The following is a 20,848-nucleotide window of genomic DNA, read 5'->3' as shown; positions in this document are numbered from 1 at the left end:
GGAGAATACTTGAGTACCGAGTTTCTTGAATATCTCAAGAAACATGGCATCCTATGGACTCCACCTGGAACCCCACAATTTAGGCCCCATTTGGGATTGCTTTTTTTTTTTTGGCCAAAAACCTGCTTCTCTTTAAAGTTAAGCAGTTTAAGGTGTTTGGTAAAAATAAAATATTCTGATTATTTTAAAAGCAGTGGCCTTTTGACAGCAGCTTTTAAAAGCAGGCTCTGGGTTGCTTTTGAAAGCTGCTTTCAAAAAAAGCAGAGATGAACCTTTAATAAATTTTTTTAATTCCCAAAATACCATCATTTATTTTTAAAAATGACACCACCTCCACTTCCACATCCAACTCCACCATTTGCACCACCACATTCACTACCTCCACAACCACCACCACCACCACCTCCTCCTCCTCCTCCTCCTCCTCCACCACCACATCTTCGAAAGGAGAAACCGAACATTGATGGACCATGTCCAATCAATGATGAGTTATTCAGATTTGCCAGTATCATTTTGGGGATATGCACTTCAAACTGCAGCATAACTGCTAAACAGAGTACCTTCTAAATCCATGCCCAGAACACCTTATGAAATGTGGTTTGGGAGGAAGCCAAGTCTTAATCATCTTCATATATGGGGTTGTCCGGCTTATGTTAAGAAGCATGATATTGACAAGTTAGACGCTAGATTAGAAATGTGTAGATTCATTGGATATCCAAAGGAAACTTTAGGATACTACTTCTACCATCCAAACGAACAAAAGGTGTTTGTTGCAAGATTTGCAAGATTTCTTGAGATTGATTTTGCATTGGATGGCACCTGTGTGCATAAGGTTGAGCTTAAGGAAGAGTCTAGAGAGCCTCATGAACCTGAAGTAGAGTCTAATCTAGTTGATGATCCAGTCTCTTTACCCACACTCACCCAACCTCCACGTAGGTCTAAAAAAATCAATAAAACATCTGATAGATATCTGGGCATACACCATGCTCTTCTCATAGGAGATGACATGGAAGATCCTGAAACCTACACAAAGGAAATGTTGGACATTAACTCAAAGAAATGGCAGGAAGCCATGAAGTGTAAGATGGATTCTATGTATGCCAACCAAGTCTGGCCTCTGGTTGACCCTCTTGAAGGTATTGTACCAATAGGAAACAAATGGGTCTTCAAGGGGAAGAATGGCTTAGATAGCAAGGTGGAGACCTATAAAGCTAGATTAGTAGCTAAAGGCTACAAACAAAGAGAGGGAATTGACTATGAAGAAACTTTCTCTCCTGTAGCAATGATAAAATCCATCCGCATACTTCTCGCCATAACAACATATTTTGACTATGAGATATGACAGATGGATGTGAAAACGGCTTGTTTGAATGACCACCTTCAGGAAGAAATCTACATGGATCAACCTGAAGGATTCACATCTAAACATGAAGAGAAGAAAGTATGCAAACTTCAAAGGTCCATCTATGGACTGGAGCAGGCTTCAAGGAGTTGGAATATTCGTTTGATGAAGTCGTTAAAGGTTATGATTTTAGCTAAAATGAAGATGAACCTTGTGTGTACCAGAAAAAAAAGTGGGAGCGCAGTCGTATTCCTCATTCTATATGTAGATGACATATTAATATTTGGAAACGATATAGGCATGTTGACCTCTGTAAAACTATGGTTATCAAAGACCTTCTCAATGAAAGATTTGGGAAATGCATCTTACATAATTGGCATCAAGATCTATAAGGATAGATCGAGAAACTAATTGGATTATCTCAATCCCTGTATGTGGACAAGGTATTTGGAACATTCTAAATGGAACATTCCAAGAAGGGGTTTCTACCAGTCGGACATGGTATTCACCTGTCTAAGAGCATGAGCCCTAAAACCCCAGAAGCGGTGATACAGATGAGCAGGATCCCATATGCCTCCGCAATTGGGAGCCTAATTATGCCATATTGTGTACGAGGCCTAATTTCAGCTATGTCAAACCCACGATTAGAACAATGGAGTGTTGTAAAGACTATTTTAAAGTACCTCAGAAGGACCAAGGATATGTTCCTAGTCTATGGAGGAACCCAGAATTACTGGTGGAATGATATACAGACTCAGATTTTGAATCTGATGTTGATGATCGGAAATCCACTTCTGAATATGTGTTCACTCAGAGCACCACTGCGGACTCCACAATTGAAGCAGAGTACATAGCTGCTTCAGATACAACAAAGAAAGTGATCTGGATGAAGAAGTTCATTACTGAACTTGGAGTGGTTCCAAGCATTGTCACCAGTCATTTTATACTGTGATAACAATGGGGCTATAGCACAAGCCAAGGAACCAAGGTCTCATCAAATATTCAAGCACATTCAGAGGCGCTATCACTTAATCAGGGAATATGTTGCTTATGGAAATATTAGTGCGCTCAAGGTGGCTTCAGCAGAAAACATAGCAGATCTACTTACAAAGCCAATAAGTCAGCTTCTGCTAGACCTACACATGGAGAAGATGGGTATTAGATACATGTCAGATTGGCTTTAAAGTGCAAGTGGGAGATTGTTAGAAATATGCCTTTAAAACCAACTAATTATGTAATAGTTAGAGTTAAGGACATCTTTGATAAAAGACATATTATGTTATCAATGGGTAAGAAAGGTTGTTTTATACATTAAATCATCCTATATCATCTTTCAATATGTAGAACAACCATAGTCCAAGGAACATACAAGTGGATATGAGAGCTATGTAATGAGATTGCATACATGGAGACTCTTCATCATCCCTAAATCCTGAATATGTTCCTGGTCATAGGAATATTGATTGGGTGTCAATATTCCGCAAAAACTAGTACACACAGTATCATCTCTATATGTAGGGAATGGCAAGGTCTCAGGTCATTAAGTGTGGAGACATATCGATATGTGTGTCGATAATTGTAGAAGAATAAGTACATTGAGCACGATCCAACACATGAGGCATGGAAGTCTCTACGCACATATCAAGCTAGAACTCATAAATTGCAATGGTGCAAACAAATCCTTAGACCTAAGGCATCATAGATGTTTTGTGGCTATGTTGTTAATCTTTGAGGGGGCTATACAATCATGCTGAATTAGGCATAGCTTAAAGGTGCTCATCAGGATCTTCAATAGAGTCATGGAAGCAAATGAATGTACAACAATGAATCTCTACTCTCAGTAAAGGAGAGATAATACTCCAAGATATGATTGGTCAAATTTATGCGCAGAGTAGCGGATAAGACTTGAAAGAAGAAGTCTTCAAATCTTCCCAGGATATAAAAGGAATAATTCACATTAGGATATTAACAATCGGATTCCATGATCTAATAATATGAATAAGGAGTATGGACATAAGAGAAGGATTCAATTACACGATCATTCTAATTTGAATAGGTTCTTTTACAATGTCTCATTTAGCTCGGATAACCGTGACTTGCTACTAGGCGACAACCATGGTTTGTGGATGTCTTAAAAAGTTTCAATTAACCTTTATTAATCCTGAGGAGTTAAGTCAATCCATTACCTTACTAAAGGGAACCTACGGATCTGCACACCCAAAGCATGTGATTAGAGGTATATATGAGGAGAAATGAAATAAGGAGACACAAGTCAATAGTTGATAATCAAATGTCAAAGTCAATGGTCAAAAGTCAACATGTTGACCAGAGTAATTGACCAAAGTCAAATAGTCCGACTGGGTCAATTAAGTTGACTTTTTGACCCTGAATGAATTTGGAAATTTCAATTATACCGTTGCATAGAGCACGTCGAGATGAGTCTGTAGACATGTAGTGAGCTCAAAACGGAGTTGTAACGAAAAAGTTACGATAAAAGGAAGTTTAGTGGCATAACCGTAAATATGTCAAAGTTCAGTTTTAAAACCCAGATTTACTCCTCTCCCCTTAGAAGCTTCACGACCAGCCAACTTCTCTCCTCCACCACCACCACCACACACCTCCGTTCTTGGCGGCACCTGTCCAGTTAGAACCGCCTCACTTCCCTCTTTGATTTCCGACGGGTCCCAGCCTTGATCCTCTGGCTTGGTTGCCGGAATCAGCCACGAAACAGGCGATGTTGGGCAGTTTTTTTAGTAAACTTTCGGGCGCTCGTTCGGACGTCTCCGGCCACCAAATCTTTCAAACTTGGTATGATTTTCTATCCTTTCAATGTGTTCTAGCTGCTGGTTGTGTTGTTTTTGAGAAATTTCTGCGTTTAATTGGTTGATTAAGTGATTGAAGTTTTGGCCAATTTCAGCCTTCGATTCCGGCCACTTTTTGGGGTAGGCCAAAGAACAAAAGTGGTTCCAAATATGGTGTTTTGCCTAGGGTAGGAAGCTTGGCCTTCAACCTTGAAGTTTTCCGGACACCGAAATTTATCTAGACACCCATGCGCTGCCGGCGCGTGGGAAGGGTTGTGGTCCGACATTTTATTCTAAAATTATCCTTATGTTGTCAGGTTGACTTTTTGGGACTTATAGCTTTTGAGTCCCGAGGCACTTCTAGACCGTTCCAATCAGTGAAAAAGCTTATATAGGCTTGAGAATGACCTTCAATTCAATGCATGCACTTCTAGGAGCCCAGTGTCAGTACTTTGGATTAAATAATGAGGATGAGCTCCATAGAATATGTTTAAGCTTTTAGAAAGTTCATGTCTGTGCGAGTGTTCAATTGGTTTAATTATGGTCTTAATTTCTTGATTTTATGTGAATTCAGGTTGAGTATTTAAACATGCTTGATTTTCTTAATTTCTTAATTTCTTGATTATATGTTGATTTATCACATGCTTATATATTCATATGGTTAATTATGTTGTAAGATTATTAATATAATATTTGAACGGTATGCTAATCAAAGATCTACATGGCTAAGATACTAGCTAAGTGTTTAATATATGTATTTTCAATAGTTGAAAAGGAGGAATCATAGCACTTGGCTTTTATCAGATTGTGGCATACAAATGTATATATATTTTAAGTTTAGTTGAGAACAAGTTTGTTGAAAGTTGATATAAAAGCCAGGTTATGGTTTTCAAACTCACCATGAGGGTGCCCCTAGTTACTTTGAAATAGTTTGGTTATTTTGATAATGCCCCACGAGTTTCGGGGATGCTTGAACCATGTGGTGCTAGGAATGCGGCTCAGATTGAAGTGTTATCTCTGAGACCTGCGAGGGTTGTGGCTCAGATTGAAGTGCTATCTTTGAGACCTACAAGGATTGCGGCTCGGATTGAAGTGGTATCTCCGAGACCTGCGAGGATTGCGGCTCAGATTGAAGTGTTATCTCTGAGACCTATGAGGATTGCGGCTCGGATTGAAGTGGTATCTCCAAGACCTGCCAGGATTGCAGCTCAGATTGAAGTGTTATCTCCCAGACCTGCTCGGATTGCGGCTTAGATTGAAGTGTTATCTCCGAGATCTGCGAGGATTGCGGCTCAGATTGAAGTGTTATCTCTAAGACCTGCGAGGATGGAATTGATGGTATTAAAGGAATTGACGGATCAGAAATGGGGGTACGCCTAGTGGAGAGAATTTAAGCTTTAAAACACTTTTAAAGTAAAATTGAGGAATTTCATACAGTTACTATCATTTTCTTAATCGATATACACAAGGGAAAGACGGATATATATATATATATATACATAATTATTTATTTATGAACCTTACATGGGTTCGATACAGGGGTATTCAGAGCTTGTTTATTTTATTTTATCTTATTTTAATCCGTTTTGCTTTAATTTATCTTATTTTATTTTATTTAAGTTGTTTGCCTTTATCTTTTTAGTATTGGATATGGTATTAAATAGCTCAAGTATTTCTAGCATACTTTGCCCCACGAGTCTTAGAAATATCCGGATCGTGGGTGCGAGAATTGTAGATCAGGTTGACCAGATGTCTCCTGAGTCCAGCGAGGATTACAGGGCAGGACGTGTCACCAATAGTGTCACGAGGAATTAATAGTTATGGCTTTCCAAGAGTGATTACTTGAATCTAAATGCTTTTATTCCTTTATTTAAATATAGTTATTGCCATGTGAGTAATGCCAGGAAGCTTGGAACAGGAATAGAAGAACTACGTGTGGCTTGATCCCTGTTTGAGGGTACGTAGGCAGCCTAGAATTACTAGGCACAGCCGCGAGGCAAAAAGGATTGAGAAATGGTTCAGCTAAATTATTTTTGAATATGTTATTGTGTTCATGTTGTTCTAAAAGTTAGAATCAGTTCGATGTGATAGAATGATTTACTTGAATTACTGAGTCTTGGGGGCAGAATGATATACTATTGTTTCTAGGATATAATTTAAAGCATGCTGGCAGTTGGGTTATATGTATGTATATTTATGCTTGTTTTACAGATGGAAATTTTGGGAAAAGTTCAATTTACAGGGGAGACTCTACCAAATTTTCTGCAGAAGTCAAACTTGAGATAAACTCTATTTGAATGGAAGGGCAAATAGGTCATTTGTGCCCGGCATCTATCAAGTGTCGAACACGCACAGGGTTATGCTCGAATTCCAGAGTGAAATTTGGGTCAGGTCCTGTCATTGGTAGTTAAGTTGCAGTAGGAAGCAGTGGCAGCCTTTTGCTTTTGATTATTTTCGTAAGTAGGTACTTTTTCTATTGTTTCCTGTAAAAGTTAATGGAATATCAACTTCTTTTGTTTCTTTCTTTTAAATTTTATGTTATGTTTTATAGAATATGATTCTAGTTCTGTTGATGCTCAAAATGGCCCGGCCAATATTGAGTCCAACTTAGTGATTAGATGTGCTAGGTCTTCAGCAGGGAAGAGGGCTGAGGCCCTTGGTGAAATGGGTTGGTGAGAGACCTGTAGAAGGTAAAAAGGGAAGAAGCAACCGTTAAGCTTCGGACACCGGTGTGGTGCCGGCCGAAGGCTCTCCGATGCCTAAGTCAGTTACGGGTAGTAATTCTGGCAGAGTAACAGTAAAAGTAGGAGAATCGTTCTTGGTTTTACCTGGGTACTGTTCCCTATTTATAGGGAAGTGAAAGTGGGAGCTTTGCACAAAGTTCCAATGTGGGACTTTGTGCAAGCCGTTGTGGTGGCGACACGTGTCCTGGAGATTAGGTTTGGCAGCTGGGAGCTTCGGCAGGTGTCTGGCACCTCGGAAGTGTGTCTTCCTTCGGCATGGGAGAAGGCGTGGCTGCCTTGGTGCTAGTCGCTTTGATGCTGGGTCTGCTCGGTTCATTATGGTGTAAACAGTAGTCCCCCAAGTTCGCGGTCGAGAAGTAACTTCTGGGTTGGGAACTTGTGAGTTTTTGTAATTGTAACCGAGCATTCCAGCTTCATTGGGAGCCGCAGGGTACTCCCTAGTCCCCCAAGTTGGCAAGCTAGGAGTTGCGTCAACACATGGTAGCTGGGTACCTGGGTACTTGGGCATGTTGCAGATAGGATGGGAGCTGGGTCCGTGGGGGATCCAGACCTTCGAAGGAGCCGGGTCCTTTGAAAATGTTGGAGAGAAACGAATTCTTCCACAATTTCCATGGCCCCTTGCCGTTCAAGGGTCTAGGCCTTTTTTTTTTTTTTTTTTTTTTTTGGCCGGGCCATTTGGAAATTTTGGACTTCCCCAAAAGTCCCATGGCCCGCTATTCGGCAAGGGTCTAGCCACACTTTTTTTTTTTTTTTTTTTTTTGGAGCTCGGGAGCTAGGCCTTCAAGGGAGCCGGGTCGTTTTGAAAATTTTCGACTCACCAAATTTTCTCCATGGCCCTTGCCGTTCGGCAAGGGTCTAGCTCCTATTTTTTTGTTTGAGCTTGGGAGCTAGGCCATTTTGGATAGGGCCTTCGGCAAGTGGCTATAGTTGGGCCAAAGTGGGCTTTGGCATGTAAGTAGGCTAGGGTTTGGGAGGAAGAGAGTATAAAAATTGGATGTATCATGCCGCTCAAGTTCTCATTCGGCAGCCTTGGTAGGTTTGGGAATTGGGAGTAGATAAAGGAAACAAAAACTTGGATTTGAACATGCCGTTCGGCAAGTCCTAGAGGTCACGGTTTGGGGCTGCCGTTTTGTTCTTCGGCAAGTCTTGGCAAGGTACTTCGGCAAGGCTTGGCAGCTGGGTTGTCGAGCAAAAGGCACGGCTGCAGAAGGCTGGGCAGTGGTGGGCACGGCTGCAGAAGGCTGCGTTGTGCGAGCAGGTTGAAGAACTGCCGACTGGGCTTGCCGTTCGGCAGGGGACTTAGTAGCGGCTAAGGTGTCTAGCGGCTGGAGGCTTCGGCAGGGCTGTCAGCTGGGAGAGGTGCTTCGGCAGCAGGTAGCAGGCAGGGTTTCGGCGCGGCAGTGGGGCGGCTGGAGCAAGATTTGATTTTCTTGACCTTGCCGTTCGGCAAGTCTTGGCCACGGCTCCTTTGTTGTTGATCGAAGCTTGGGGCAAGGCCTTTGGGTGGTGCTTCGGCAACTGGATTGCCCTTCGGCAGGAACTGCTTCGGCAGGGTAGATGTGGTGAGCACAGCAGTTGCTTCGGCTGGGCAGATTGGGGATTGTTGTGTGGTTCAAGTCCTCGACAAGCCTTGTTTCGGCAAGGCACGAAAGCAGAGCTTCCGCAAGGCCGAGGGCGCTGAAGCTGGAGCACGGATCAGCAAGAGTGAGCGGAGCTTCACTTTTTGTTTGCTCAGCCCTTGCCATTCGGCAAGGGTGCGGTTTGGTGTGATTGGAGCCGAGACTGGGTGCTGGACCTTCGGCGCATCCGGGTGGAGCTAGACTGTCCAAACTCGGCAGGTGAGTTATCCTTGCGTTTCTTTCCGGGCCTTGCCGTTCGGCAAGCCCAGCTAAATTATGTTGTGAAATTATTTTGGGTGGTTTGGGTGTCTTGATGAAATTTTGGGTCCTGGCTTTGGACAATTTTGGGCCCTAGCCTTGTAATAAGATTGGGCCTATGAAGTAGGCTAGCAAAATTGAAATTTTGGGGACTCCATTTTGTGTTTGCACGGGCCTTGCCGTTCGGCAAGTCCATCTAAAGTATCGGTTTGGGTGTCTTTATCAAATCTGGGTTTAGCCTTGTAATAGGATTGGGCTTAGAAGGTAGTCTAGCACACTTGGAATTTTGAGGGACTCATTTTGTGTTTGCACGGGCCTTGCCGTTCGGCAAGCCCCTAAATTTTCCCTCAATATTTGTTTATGTTGAAATTTGAATTTCAAATGGTGTAGGTACAAGGGATTTAGGAGGGAAAATGAAAGGGTGCTAGGGTTTGCTCGTGAATCGAGGCGTGGTACCCTTAGTTGGCTATTTAATAGGAACTTGGGGTGGTGAAGGCACCACACTTGAGTTGAGTTGAGAAAATTTGTGAGAATTTGAAGGAGAGGAGAGGCGATTTCCGGCGATAAGTTTGTGGTGGTGCTTGTGGCTGAGGTGATTTCCGGCGATCCTTCCGTGGTGCTACGAACAAGGTTAGGCCTTATTTCGCTAGAACTTTTGAATCGAAATGTCTTGTTTTGCATGAACATGTTGAAGACTTAGGAAGAACACTTTGAGCATGAGCATGAACATGATGAACACTTTGAATATGTATGAACATGTAGAATTCTTGCCTGGCATGAAGATTTGTCAAATTTCTGTTGTTGTGGTTTGATCCCCTCTGCATGTGCATTAGTTCCTTTTTCTTGTTTTTGCATATTTGTAGATGTCTGAAAGTTCTGATAGGGAAAGTCTTGACCCCCCTGCCTTTGGTGGGGATGATACTGAGAGTGAAGAGCCCAGCCAGTATATATGTTCTGAAGAGGAGGGTTCAGAGACAGAGGGTCCGGTAGAAGGCATTATAGAAAGTAGGATGATAGGGCCTGGGGGTGAGAGGGGTCAGCCATCCGAAGACTCTGGGTCAGCTGCATATAGGGAGATGCAGAGAAATTATATAGAGCTAGAGGCTATAGCAAACCGGGTTCTAGCCTTGCCCCAAACGCAAGAGGTGGGTTCGAGCAACCAAGCATCACCATCAGGGTCTGTGGGTATAGCCGTGGCTTCGGTTTCAGAGAGGTTAGACATTCGGGTCGGTGTCCCTTTGCCGAGGCGGAATAAGCTTACAGAAGCAAAATTAGCCCAGCTGCGGACAGATTTTGGTGTGCCAGCCTATGTGGGCTTGAGGTTACCCACTGAGGCCAATCGGGTCCTGTGTTGAGACAGGAAAGGCTAAGTTTTTAGAATATGATGAGGACAATGAAGGGGCAAACAAGAATTTTACTTTTGATGAAGAAGGAGAAATAGGAGCAGAAGATTGCAATCCAAGCAATATTCCTATCATAACCTATGAGTTAACTCAAACTTTGTCACAACCTGAGGCACCAATTGAGCTTAGGAATGAAAACCAAAATGCTAGGGAAATACAAGAAGAACTAAATGAAATGGACCTGCCCACAGAACCACAACCACAACAACAAGAAATTAGAAGATCCACAAGAGAAAGGAGAGCTAATACATTGCCAGATTTTGTTTATTTGAATGAGACATATTCTGATGATTGTGATTTTAATGACCCAATGAGTTACAATGAGGCTATAACTAGTGAACATTCTGAAAAATGGCTTGAGGCAATGCAAAGTGAATTGCAGGCAATGGAAGCCAATAAAGTGTGGGAGTTAGTTGAATTGCAGCAAGGAATGAAGCCTATAGGGTGTAAATGGGTGTTCAAAACCAAAAGGGAATCAAAGGGCAATATTGAGAGGCATAAGGCTAGACTTGTAGCTAAGGGTTTCACACAACAAGAGGGGATTGATTATACTAAAACTTTCTCCCCAGTTTCAACCAAAGATGCTTTTTGGATTATTATGGCACTTGTGACACATTTTGACATGTTTTTACATCAAATGGATGTAAAAACAGCCTTTCTAAATGGTAAATTGAGTGAGGAGATTGTTATGCAGCAACCAGAAGGATTTGTCGAAGAAGATAGTAAGCAGTTAGTGTGCAAACTGAAGAAATCAATCTATGGTTTGAAACAGGCCTCAAGGCAGTGGTATTTGAAGTTTCATAAGATAATTACATCATATGGGTTTGCTGAGAATAGGTTGGATGAGTGCGTATACTTGAAGAATAGTGGGAGTAGATTTTTCTTTCTTGTTCTCTATGTAGATGATATTGTCCTTGCTAGCAGTGATGAGATATGAAACAAAGAATTTTCTATCTATGAATTTCGAAATGAAGGATCTTGGAGAATCTTCCTATGTCCTAGGTATTGAGATTCATAGAGATAGAGCATGAGGGCTGTTAGGTTTATTGCAGAAAGCTTACATAGAAAAGGTGTTGAAAAGGTTCAATATGCAGCAAAGTAATGGAGCAGAAGTGCCAATTTCAAAAGGAGATAAGCTGAGTCAAGAAGATTGTCCAAAGAATGATTTTGAGAAGGCAGAAATGAGAGACAAGCCATATGCTTCAGTTGTAGGAAGTATCATGTATGCACAAGTGCGTACACGACCAGATTTAGCTTTTTCAATCAGTGTTTTGGGAAGATACCAAGCTAATCCAGGTTTAGTTCATTGGAAGGCTGCCAAGAAGGTTCTCAAATACATGCAAATGACTAAAGACTACATGTTGGTTTTTAGGAGGACAGATAAATTAGAATTAGTTGGCTATTGTCATGCAGATTTTGCAGGATGTGCAGACACAGCTAGATCAACTTCTAGTTTTGTTTTTATGATGGGAGGTGGAGCTGTTGCTTGGAAGAGTGTGAAGCAATCAACAATAGCTACATCTACCATATATGCAGAATTTATAGCTTTTTATGAGGCTGCAAACCATAGTAATTGGCTTAAGAATTTTATACATGATTTGAGGATAGTAAGTTCCATAGAAAGACCAATTCAGTTGTACTATGATAACAAAGCAACAGTTTTCTTCTGTAGAAATAACAAGAGATCCTGAGGAGTCAAACACATGAAAGTTAAGTACCTATCTGCTAGGGAACAAGTCAGAGATGGTGAAATAAATGTTGATTACATAAACACTACAGAGATGATAGCTGATCCATTAAACAAGACAGTGCCTAATTCAGTTTTTCATAGGCATGTCAACAGTATGGGAGTGCTATCAAGCTTTGAAGATGCCTTATTTGCCAATATGAATGAATATTTTGACTTTGATTCTGTTGAATTTTTGCAATATGAGTAAGGACTGATTATAAATATTAAGGAGCTCTTTATATATATTGAGCATTAAAGTTAAACCACTCAGTGGTTATAAAGTGGACCATTCATATATCAGGAATAATACTTCACAGTTTAGCACTTCAGATATATGCAAACATAACCATGACTTGCTGGTACTCTATGTGGATTTTGTTGCTTGTGGTGATTGTAGGTGGATGATACCATATCATGTAGATATCATGTCTGCAATCCTATGAGTTGATGAAATGTGACACAGAGTTTGATATAGATATCCTTATTAAATGAGCTTTCCAAACTGTGCACATAAGGAACCGATTCTGAGGCAGTAAGGAAGTGTTTTAAATAGATGTTGCACTCAAGTGGGAGAATGTAAGACCCTAATTGAGTTTGCATCTATTTAAGGCACAAAATCTGTTAAGGAATAAAAGTGGAAAGTTTTTATTTGATTAGCCGGATACTTGGAGGTGAAGAAGGAATGAAATGAAAGGAGATATCTATCCTATTCTGTCATGGATTCTAGAGGTGATTAAGGTATGATTTGGGTAATCTTTTATGGGCAAGAAACCTAGGTCAAATCACCTATAAAAACAAGGTTTAGGTCCCTGATCTTATACACATTCTAGCATACAAATCCTACCCCATATTAGGAGTGCATAAGGCGTGTAGAAAGATTGGAAGACCTTTGCTTGCTGCTCAAGATCTTTTCTGTCCAGTTCTCATGGCTTCTTAAGGTTAGTACTTATAGCTTGTTTGATCTTAAAGTCTAACACATACTTCAAACCCTATACCCACAAGCATGGTGGGAATAACTTAACTAAGACGAACGAAACCAACAAACTGTTAGGTTGAGGTCTAGTTCTCTAGAGGCATCATATTACGTCGACTAATTTTTCCCAACTTTTGACAACTTGGACAAGTCTTGCAAAATTCATACACATCTTTGAAAAGTCTAGGCCAATAAAAACCACATTGAAGAATTTTGGCTGAAGTCTTTTTGGAAGAAAAGTGACCTCCACAAGCCTCAGAATGACAAAAAGATATGACACTAAATATTTCATCATCAGGAACACATCTACGGATTACCTGGTCGGGACAATATTTGAAGAGATACGGGTCATCCCAAAAGAATTTTCTCACCTCAACCATAAATTTCTTTTTCTCTTGCGAGGTCCAATGAGGTGGGATAAGACCTGTAGCAAGAAAATTCACAATGTTAGCAAACCATGGTAACTTAGAAACACCAAAAAATTGTTCATCAGGAAATGAATCTTTTATAGGCAAATATTCAGAAGGCTCCTCAAAAGATATCCTAGAAAGATGGTCTGCAACAACATTCTCCACTCATTTCTTGTCCTTGATTGTAAGATCAAATTCTTGGAGAAGCAAAATCCATCTAATCAATCGTGATTTGGCTCCCTTCTTTGTCAATAAATACTTCAAGGCCGAATGATCTATAAAAACAACAATTTGTGAGCCCAAAATGTATGACCTAAACTTTTCCAATGCAAAAACTACAGCAAGCAATTCTTTTTCAGTTGTAGTGTAATTTTTCTGTGCACTATTCAAAGTTTGCTTGCGTAGTAGATAACAACAGGCTTCTTGTCTTTTCTTTGGCCTAGCACTGCCCCAATAGCACCATCACTAGCATCACACATTATTTCAAATGGCATCGACCAATTTGGGGGCTGCATTACAGGAGTTGATGTTAGCATTTTAATCAATTTCTCAAATGCTTCTTGACATGCATAAGTCCAATCAAATTTAGCATCTTTCTCTAATAGATTATTCAATGGCCTTGCAATTGCACTAAAATTTTGTATGAATGTCTAGTAGAAACCTGCATATCCCAAAAAAGATCTAATATCTTTAACAGTTTTAGGAATAGGCAAATTAGCAATTAAATCAATTTTTGACTTACCCACTTCAATTCCTTTGTGAGAAACAATGTGTCCAAGTACTATGCCAGATCTGACAATGAATTGGCATTTCTCCCAGTTAAGCACCAAATTTTTCTCTTTACACCTGATAAGAACATTCTCCAAATTAGATAAACAATCAGAAAATGAATCACCAAATACAGTAATATCATCCATGAAAACTTCTAAATATTTTTCTATCATGTCACTAAATATGCTTATCATGCAACGTTGGAATGTGGCTGGTGCATTGCAAAGACCAAAAGGCATTTTTCTAAAAGCGAAAGTTCCAAATGGGCAAGTAAAAGTTGTTTTTTCTTGATCTTCTAATGAAATCTCAATTTGATAATATCCTGAATAACCATCTAAAAAACAATAATACATATGCCCTGCAACTCTTTCCAAAATTTGGTCAAGAAATGGTAAAGGAAAATGATCCTTTCTTGTGACTGAGTTCAATTTACGATAATCAATACACATTCTCCATCCAGTAGTGACCCTAGTTGGTACCATTTCTCCATTATCATTTTCAACTACTGTGACTCCTGATTTTTTAGGAACAACCTGTGTAGGACTTACCCATTTGCTATCAGAAATTGGATATATGATACCTGCATCCCAAAGTTTAAGTACTTCTTTTTGCACAACTTCTTTCATTGTTGGGTTAAGTCTACGTTGAGCCTGCCTAACTGGTTTAGCATCTTCTTCAAGAAAAATTTGGTGTGTGCAAACCAAAGGACTAATACCTTTAATATCAGATAAAGTCCATCCAATAGCAGTCCTATGATCTTTCCAAACTTTAAGTAACATACCTTCATGCAAAAGCTCGAGTTTAGAAGATATTACCACAGGATATGACAGGACCCGATCCAAATTCCGCTTTGGAATTCGAGTCGGACCCTATGTGTGTCCGACACTTGGCGAATGTCGGGCACAAAAGACCTATTTGCCCTTCTAGTTAGAAACTTAATTTCAAATTAGCCTTGACTCCTACCGAAAATTCGGCAGAGTCTCCTCTGTAATTTGTTCCATCCCAAATTTACACCTGTCAAAACAAACATGTATATTTACACCACCAACTGCCAGTATACTTAAATATGCAATTCACAGTCTAGTTCTCAATCTAGGGCAAATATCAGAGCAATTACTAAAAATTTACAGATAAATCAGTCCTTTTACAAAACAAAGCGTCTATAACGAGGGAAAGGTGCGGACGACGGAAAAATGGCCCGGTGGTGGATTTTCTGTGCACGTCTACAGCCTGGGGGCGCAAAACATTTGAAAATCTGAGTGGACAAAAATAAAGTTCTAGAAAGCAGTATATGAACATAATAACCCCACTGTAAAAACGATTATGTAAAACTGAATATTTACTCTGCATTTGAATCATACTAAACTCAAGGCATTCACATATTTATATACGTATATGTAAATCACATCCAAGATCGATAAAACTCGCATAAAAGCACTGTAATCAAAACTCGCATAAAAGCACTGTAATCAATTTAAAACTACCACTTGGGTGTACCCCTTTAATTCCGTTAATTCCTGATATCCGTCAATTCCCCTGGCAGGTCTCGGTGACACAAAGTCAACCCGAGCCGCAAACTAGCAGGATTCAGGAGACCGTAGTCAGCCTGATCCGCAATCCTGGCTCTCACGGTCCGGGCGTCCCCGAAACTCGTGAGGCAAATGTCAAATGCACTGACAAAACTGAAGGTAAACTGGATGCCCGTGGACATCGTCATATCCGAAGGCAACATATACTGAAAGCAAACTGTTTCTGTAACTGGGTACCCACGGTGGTTTGAGAAAATATAAAATTTCTGAGAAAATATAAATTTCTGAAAATTCTGATAAATAACTGCATTTTTATTAAAACTGGAACTCTGCTGCCATTTTATCTGATGTAATCTCAATCTCTACTTTCCATATCTCTTTAGCATATTCAACTAAGCAGCATATAATTAAAGATATTTAAATTCAATAAATCATGCTAGGAAATTCATACTCAATAAAACTTATTCAAGATCAAATAATGAAATTCATTTGCATAAAATCATTTATAAAAGAAAAGTCCACTCACTCCTGGTCCGAGCTAGCTAGATCTCCGGAATGTCCCTCCTGCGGGTCTGCCTGGCCCTGGGTGCCTGATTAAACCACCATGAATATTTAATTAAATAAACTGCTCGGTATAAGTATTTAATTAAAAACCCTGACCCCCGGCTCCTAGAAATGCGTGCACTAACTTAAAGTCATTCTTATGCCCACTTAAGCATTTCAGATGTTTAGAACTGTCTGAAAGGACCCGAGACTTCACTAAGCGATAAACTTCCATATTGATCAATACGGACCTCGTGGGGTCCACGACCTCCATTTACCAATCTGAGAGTTCCTATAGGTTCCTCACATTTAAGTAAGCATTTCCTGCAAGTCTGGTCTGAATTGGACGATCGGATTAACCACGATCGTGTAATCGCATAATTTCTAAACCCTAACCCTAGGGTTCGCGATTTCGGAGTAACCGGGACTCCGATTCACAATTCGTCAAATCCTACACGATTATGAAATTATCTAGAATAACATATCTGAAATTGGGTACGATCCAACGGCTCAACAGTATTGAACCCGAAAATCTCACAATATGAAAAATCCGTTCGAGGCTCAAACGGTATCCAAATTGAGATCCGTGAATTCCTACGCTCTCTTGACAACCTAAGGACCGCAACAAGACACAGTGTCTCCGCACTACCCTCTCCCACGCGCCGGCAGCGATGGGTGTCCAAAGCGATTACACCTCACCCGAAAAAACTCGAAACCACGGCTCCAAACTCCTACCCTAGGTATAACACCATATTTGGAACCACTTTTGTTCTTGGACCTACCCCAAGTGGCCGAACACGGAGGCCGAAATTTGGCCGAATTTTAAATTTGAAAACTGGGCTATCTACGATGAAAATTGATGCAAACCTATCCAACCATCAGCTAGAGCATGGAAAATAGGTAGGAATCCATACCTTACTCGACAAATTTGGAGAAGAATTGAGGGAGAATGAGCGAATTGAAAATTTTGTGAACACCGTCGGTTCGATCGCGATTTCCGGCCAGCGCCGGTCGTTTGGCGGGCGGGGAACGGTCCGGGAAGGAAAAGGAGACGGCGGCGGTTCGAACGGGACCGGTCCCGTGGCCGGTGGTGCTCCGTGGCGGCGCCGGCGGTTCCTGGAAGGCGGCGGAACGAAACAGCGGGAGAGGAGAGAGAGAGAGAGAGGAAACTGAGGGAGGAGAGAGACAGAGAGGGAGATAAAAATCTTATTTTTTCCAAATTACCGTTTTGCCCCTCATGGTATTTTAACCGTATTTTCTTCGTTACAACTCCGATTCGAGTCCACTCCGTGTCTACGGACTCGTTTCGTCGCGCTCTACGCAATGGCGTAAGTGGAATTGTCAAATTCCTTTTTGGTCAAAAAGTCAACTTTTTCTCAATAAAATATTCCGATGGTAAAATTTTCTTTCCTCAAAATAAATTACTATTAAATATGAATTTTTTTGTTTTGGGTTATTACAGGATAAGTCTCATCTTCTCCCAAAAAAGCATATTTAAGTCCAGTAGGAAGAGGCTTCAATTCACACTTTGGGGCTTCTTCACTTGATGATTTTGCCCCATCACTCACAGTTGGCAGCTCCTCATATTTTGGTATCCAACCATTACGTTCTTGTACCTGTGTTGAATCCAACAAAGAACAAAGCTATTGTACTTCAAAATCTTGTGCAAAATTACAATCCCTATTTACTAAATAAATTTGCAATGGATCAGAAGAAAAAGAAGAATTAAAGCAATTTTGAACAATTGTCTCGATCATGTAAACTTCTTTGTCATCATTTCATTGTTTGCGGGCTACTTGCAAATGTTGAATATGTTGAGCTCCAATGTCGTGTTCCCAAATGATAGTTGCATAAGTCCATTCCTGCAGTTTATATGAGCATTAGATGTAGCAAGAAATGGTCTTCCAAGAATAATAGGAATTTGAGAATTAGAATACACAACTGGTTCAGTATCCAAAACTATAAAATCAACTGGAAAATAAAATTTGTCTACCTGAACCAGCACATCTTCCACCATACCTCTTGGGATTTTGACTAAACGGTCAGCCAATTGCAATGTTATTGAGGTGGGTTTTAATTCACCAAGACCCAATTGCTTATAAACCGAGTAAGGCAACAAATTAACACTAGCACCCAAATCCAATAAAGCTTGTTCAATGCTAAAATTCCCAATAATACAAGAAATTGTGGGACAACCTGGATCTTTGTACTTGGGTGGAGTATTAGTTTGAAGAATTGCACTTACATTTTCAGTTAAAAATGCGGTCTTATCAACATTGTGCTTTCTTTTGATAGTGCATTAATCCTTCAAAAATTTTGAATATGAAGGAATTTGTTTTATAGCATCCAAAAGAGGTATATTGATTTTCACTTGTTTAAAAACCTCCAAAATTTCAGGATTTTGATTTTTCTTTACAGCCTTAAGTGCTTGTGGGAATGGAGCGGAAAAGGGCACTTAACAATTTCAGAATCATTATTTTCTTTTTCATTATTTTTGGATTTTTCTGAATTCTTTTTATTTTCAACTGTTACTAAATCATCTTTCCCAATTATTTTTCCACTACGAAGAGTAGTGACAGCCTTCACATATTCATGCTTATTTTCATTCAAAGAAGAAGAAGAAGGGGTAGTTACCTCTAACTGTGCATGTGGATTAGGTTGGACTTGAGAAGGAAATTTACCCTTTTCTTGAATTGACAGTGAAGAAGTGAGTTTGGAAAGAGTGCTCTTAATCTCACCAATGTCTTGTGCATTCTTTTGATTTGTGGCAGTTTGGCTTTGTATGAATTGCTTCATAACATCTTCCAAATTTGATGATGATGATTGTCCTTCCACCTGTGGAGAATAATAAAAAGAATTAGATTTTTGTTGAGGCACATTATTATTAGTATTATTTCTCCAACTGAAATTTGGGTGGTTTCTCCATCCTGGATTATAAGTTTTAGAAAAAGTGGATGGTTTTTTAAATTGATTCACAAAGTTTGCTTGATCATGCAACATTTCTCTGAAAGCTGGAAGTGTTGGACACTCTTTTGTTACATGTCCCATGACCCAGCAAACTTCACAAATCTCAAAAATTTCTTGACTTGCAATTGAATTAACTTTTTGAGGCAATTTTGATTTTAGGGTTTCAACTTCCCTAGCCATTGTTGCCAATTGAGCTTTGAGACTATCTTCCTCCTTAAGGTGATAAATACCCCCGTTAGAAGGATTAATAGAAGATTTTGCCTTTTGGGAATTAGGCTCAAATGTGTTGGGAGTGCTCCAAATATGAGATTTCTCTGCAATTTCATCAAGAAAATCAAAAGCATCTTCAGGATCTTTATACATAAAATTTCCATTGCACATCATCTCAATAAATTGTCGATCTTTAGGTGTTAAGCCATCATAAAAATGACTTACCACCCTCCATCTTTCAAAACCATGGTGAGGACATAACATTAACAAATCTTTAAATCTTTCCCAAGCTTGAGGTAAAGACTCAGTATCTTTTTGAGAAAATGTGGTCATCTGTCTTTTCAAAGAATTTGTCTTTTGAATTGGGAAAAATTTCTTGAAAAATTCAGTTTGCATTTCAAGCCATGTTCCAATTGTTCTTGGCCTTAGAGAATAAAGCCAAGTTTTCGCTTTATCTTTTAGTGAAAATGGAAAAAGTTTTAGCAAAACTGTATCAAGCCTACACCCTTGTGTTGGAAAAGTTCCACAAACTTCCTCAAACTCACGCACATGTGAATATGGATTTTCAGATTCCATTCCATGAAAAGTTGGTAAAAGTTGTATCATGCCCGGTTTAAAATCAAAAGTTTGACCATTTAACGGAAAAATGATGCAAGATGGCACACTTGTACGAGCAGGATGCAAATAATCATGTAATGTCCTAACAAGTGGATTCTCATCATTATGAACACTACGATTCTCATCATTATGAACACTATGATTATCTTCATCATTTTGGGGGCCTTCCAATGCATTATTATTATTATTATTCTCAGCCATTTGTGATGAAATTTGGTCAAATTGAGGTTTCTTTGCAAATCCACCAAACCGATCACGATATCTCATAAACAAAATAAAGAAGCAACAAATAAATAAATAAAACTAAACTAAATTTTTTTAAAATTTTTTTATATAAAAAAATACGACCAAAGCAAACAAAAATAAAAACACCAAAAATAAAAACAGAAATGAAAAATTGAGTTTGATAAGCCTTACCGAATTAGCTTTGGAAACTAAAACCGCAAACCTTAACAATGAATTTCCTTGTGCTACTTTTCGCTTCACTGCTCCCCTGCAACGGTGCCAAAAACTTGTTGCGTCTACCCAAGTGCAAGTAGTTACACGTAGTAATAATCTTGAAAGTCCAAGTATCGTATCCTCAAGGAGCAGGTAGGCAAATATCTACACACAAAGAAATAATTAAACGTAGCACAATAAAAGTGACAAGCAAAATGGAAAAGTAATTTGATTTGATTGTTGTGGAAATTGAGTTTAAAAATGAAATATCAATAATGGAAATGCTAAGGCATCAAGGTTCAATTCTTTAAACAAAATATGTTTCATGCTCTTTAATCCAAATTATAACTCGATTAAAATCATCATTGAGAAACTTTAATCGGAAGATAAAGAAATTAAAACCAATTTGATTTTTCAATGTTATCTTTTATTAATGATTGTTCAGAAAATGGAATTGCTTAATATCTACTCTTTTAATTTAAAAGCATGCTAA

At 39.6% G+C, this 20,848-nt stretch overlaps 1 non-coding gene and 1 pseudogene across 1 annotated transcript; one reads left to right on the top strand and one right to left on the bottom strand.

The window, feature by feature from the left end:
• Window positions 1-13,665: 13,665 nt before the first annotated feature.
• LOC117612426 lies at window positions 13,666-20,118 on the bottom strand (annotated as a pseudogene).
• Window positions 19,541-19,649, top strand: LOC117612429. The gene has a single exon (XR_004583398.1). It is a non-coding gene; the product is annotated as a small nucleolar RNA R71 (small nucleolar RNA).
• Window positions 20,119-20,848: the final 730 nt, after the last annotated feature.

The sequence above is a fragment of the Prunus dulcis genome, unplaced genomic scaffold (genome assembly GCF_902201215.1).
Source record: "Prunus dulcis unplaced genomic scaffold, ALMONDv2, whole genome shotgun sequence".
NCBI classification, from domain to species: domain Eukaryota; kingdom Viridiplantae; phylum Streptophyta; class Magnoliopsida; order Rosales; family Rosaceae; genus Prunus; species Prunus dulcis.
Note: the sequence above shows the minus strand (reverse complement) of the source record. Positions and strands in the feature narration are given on the sequence as shown.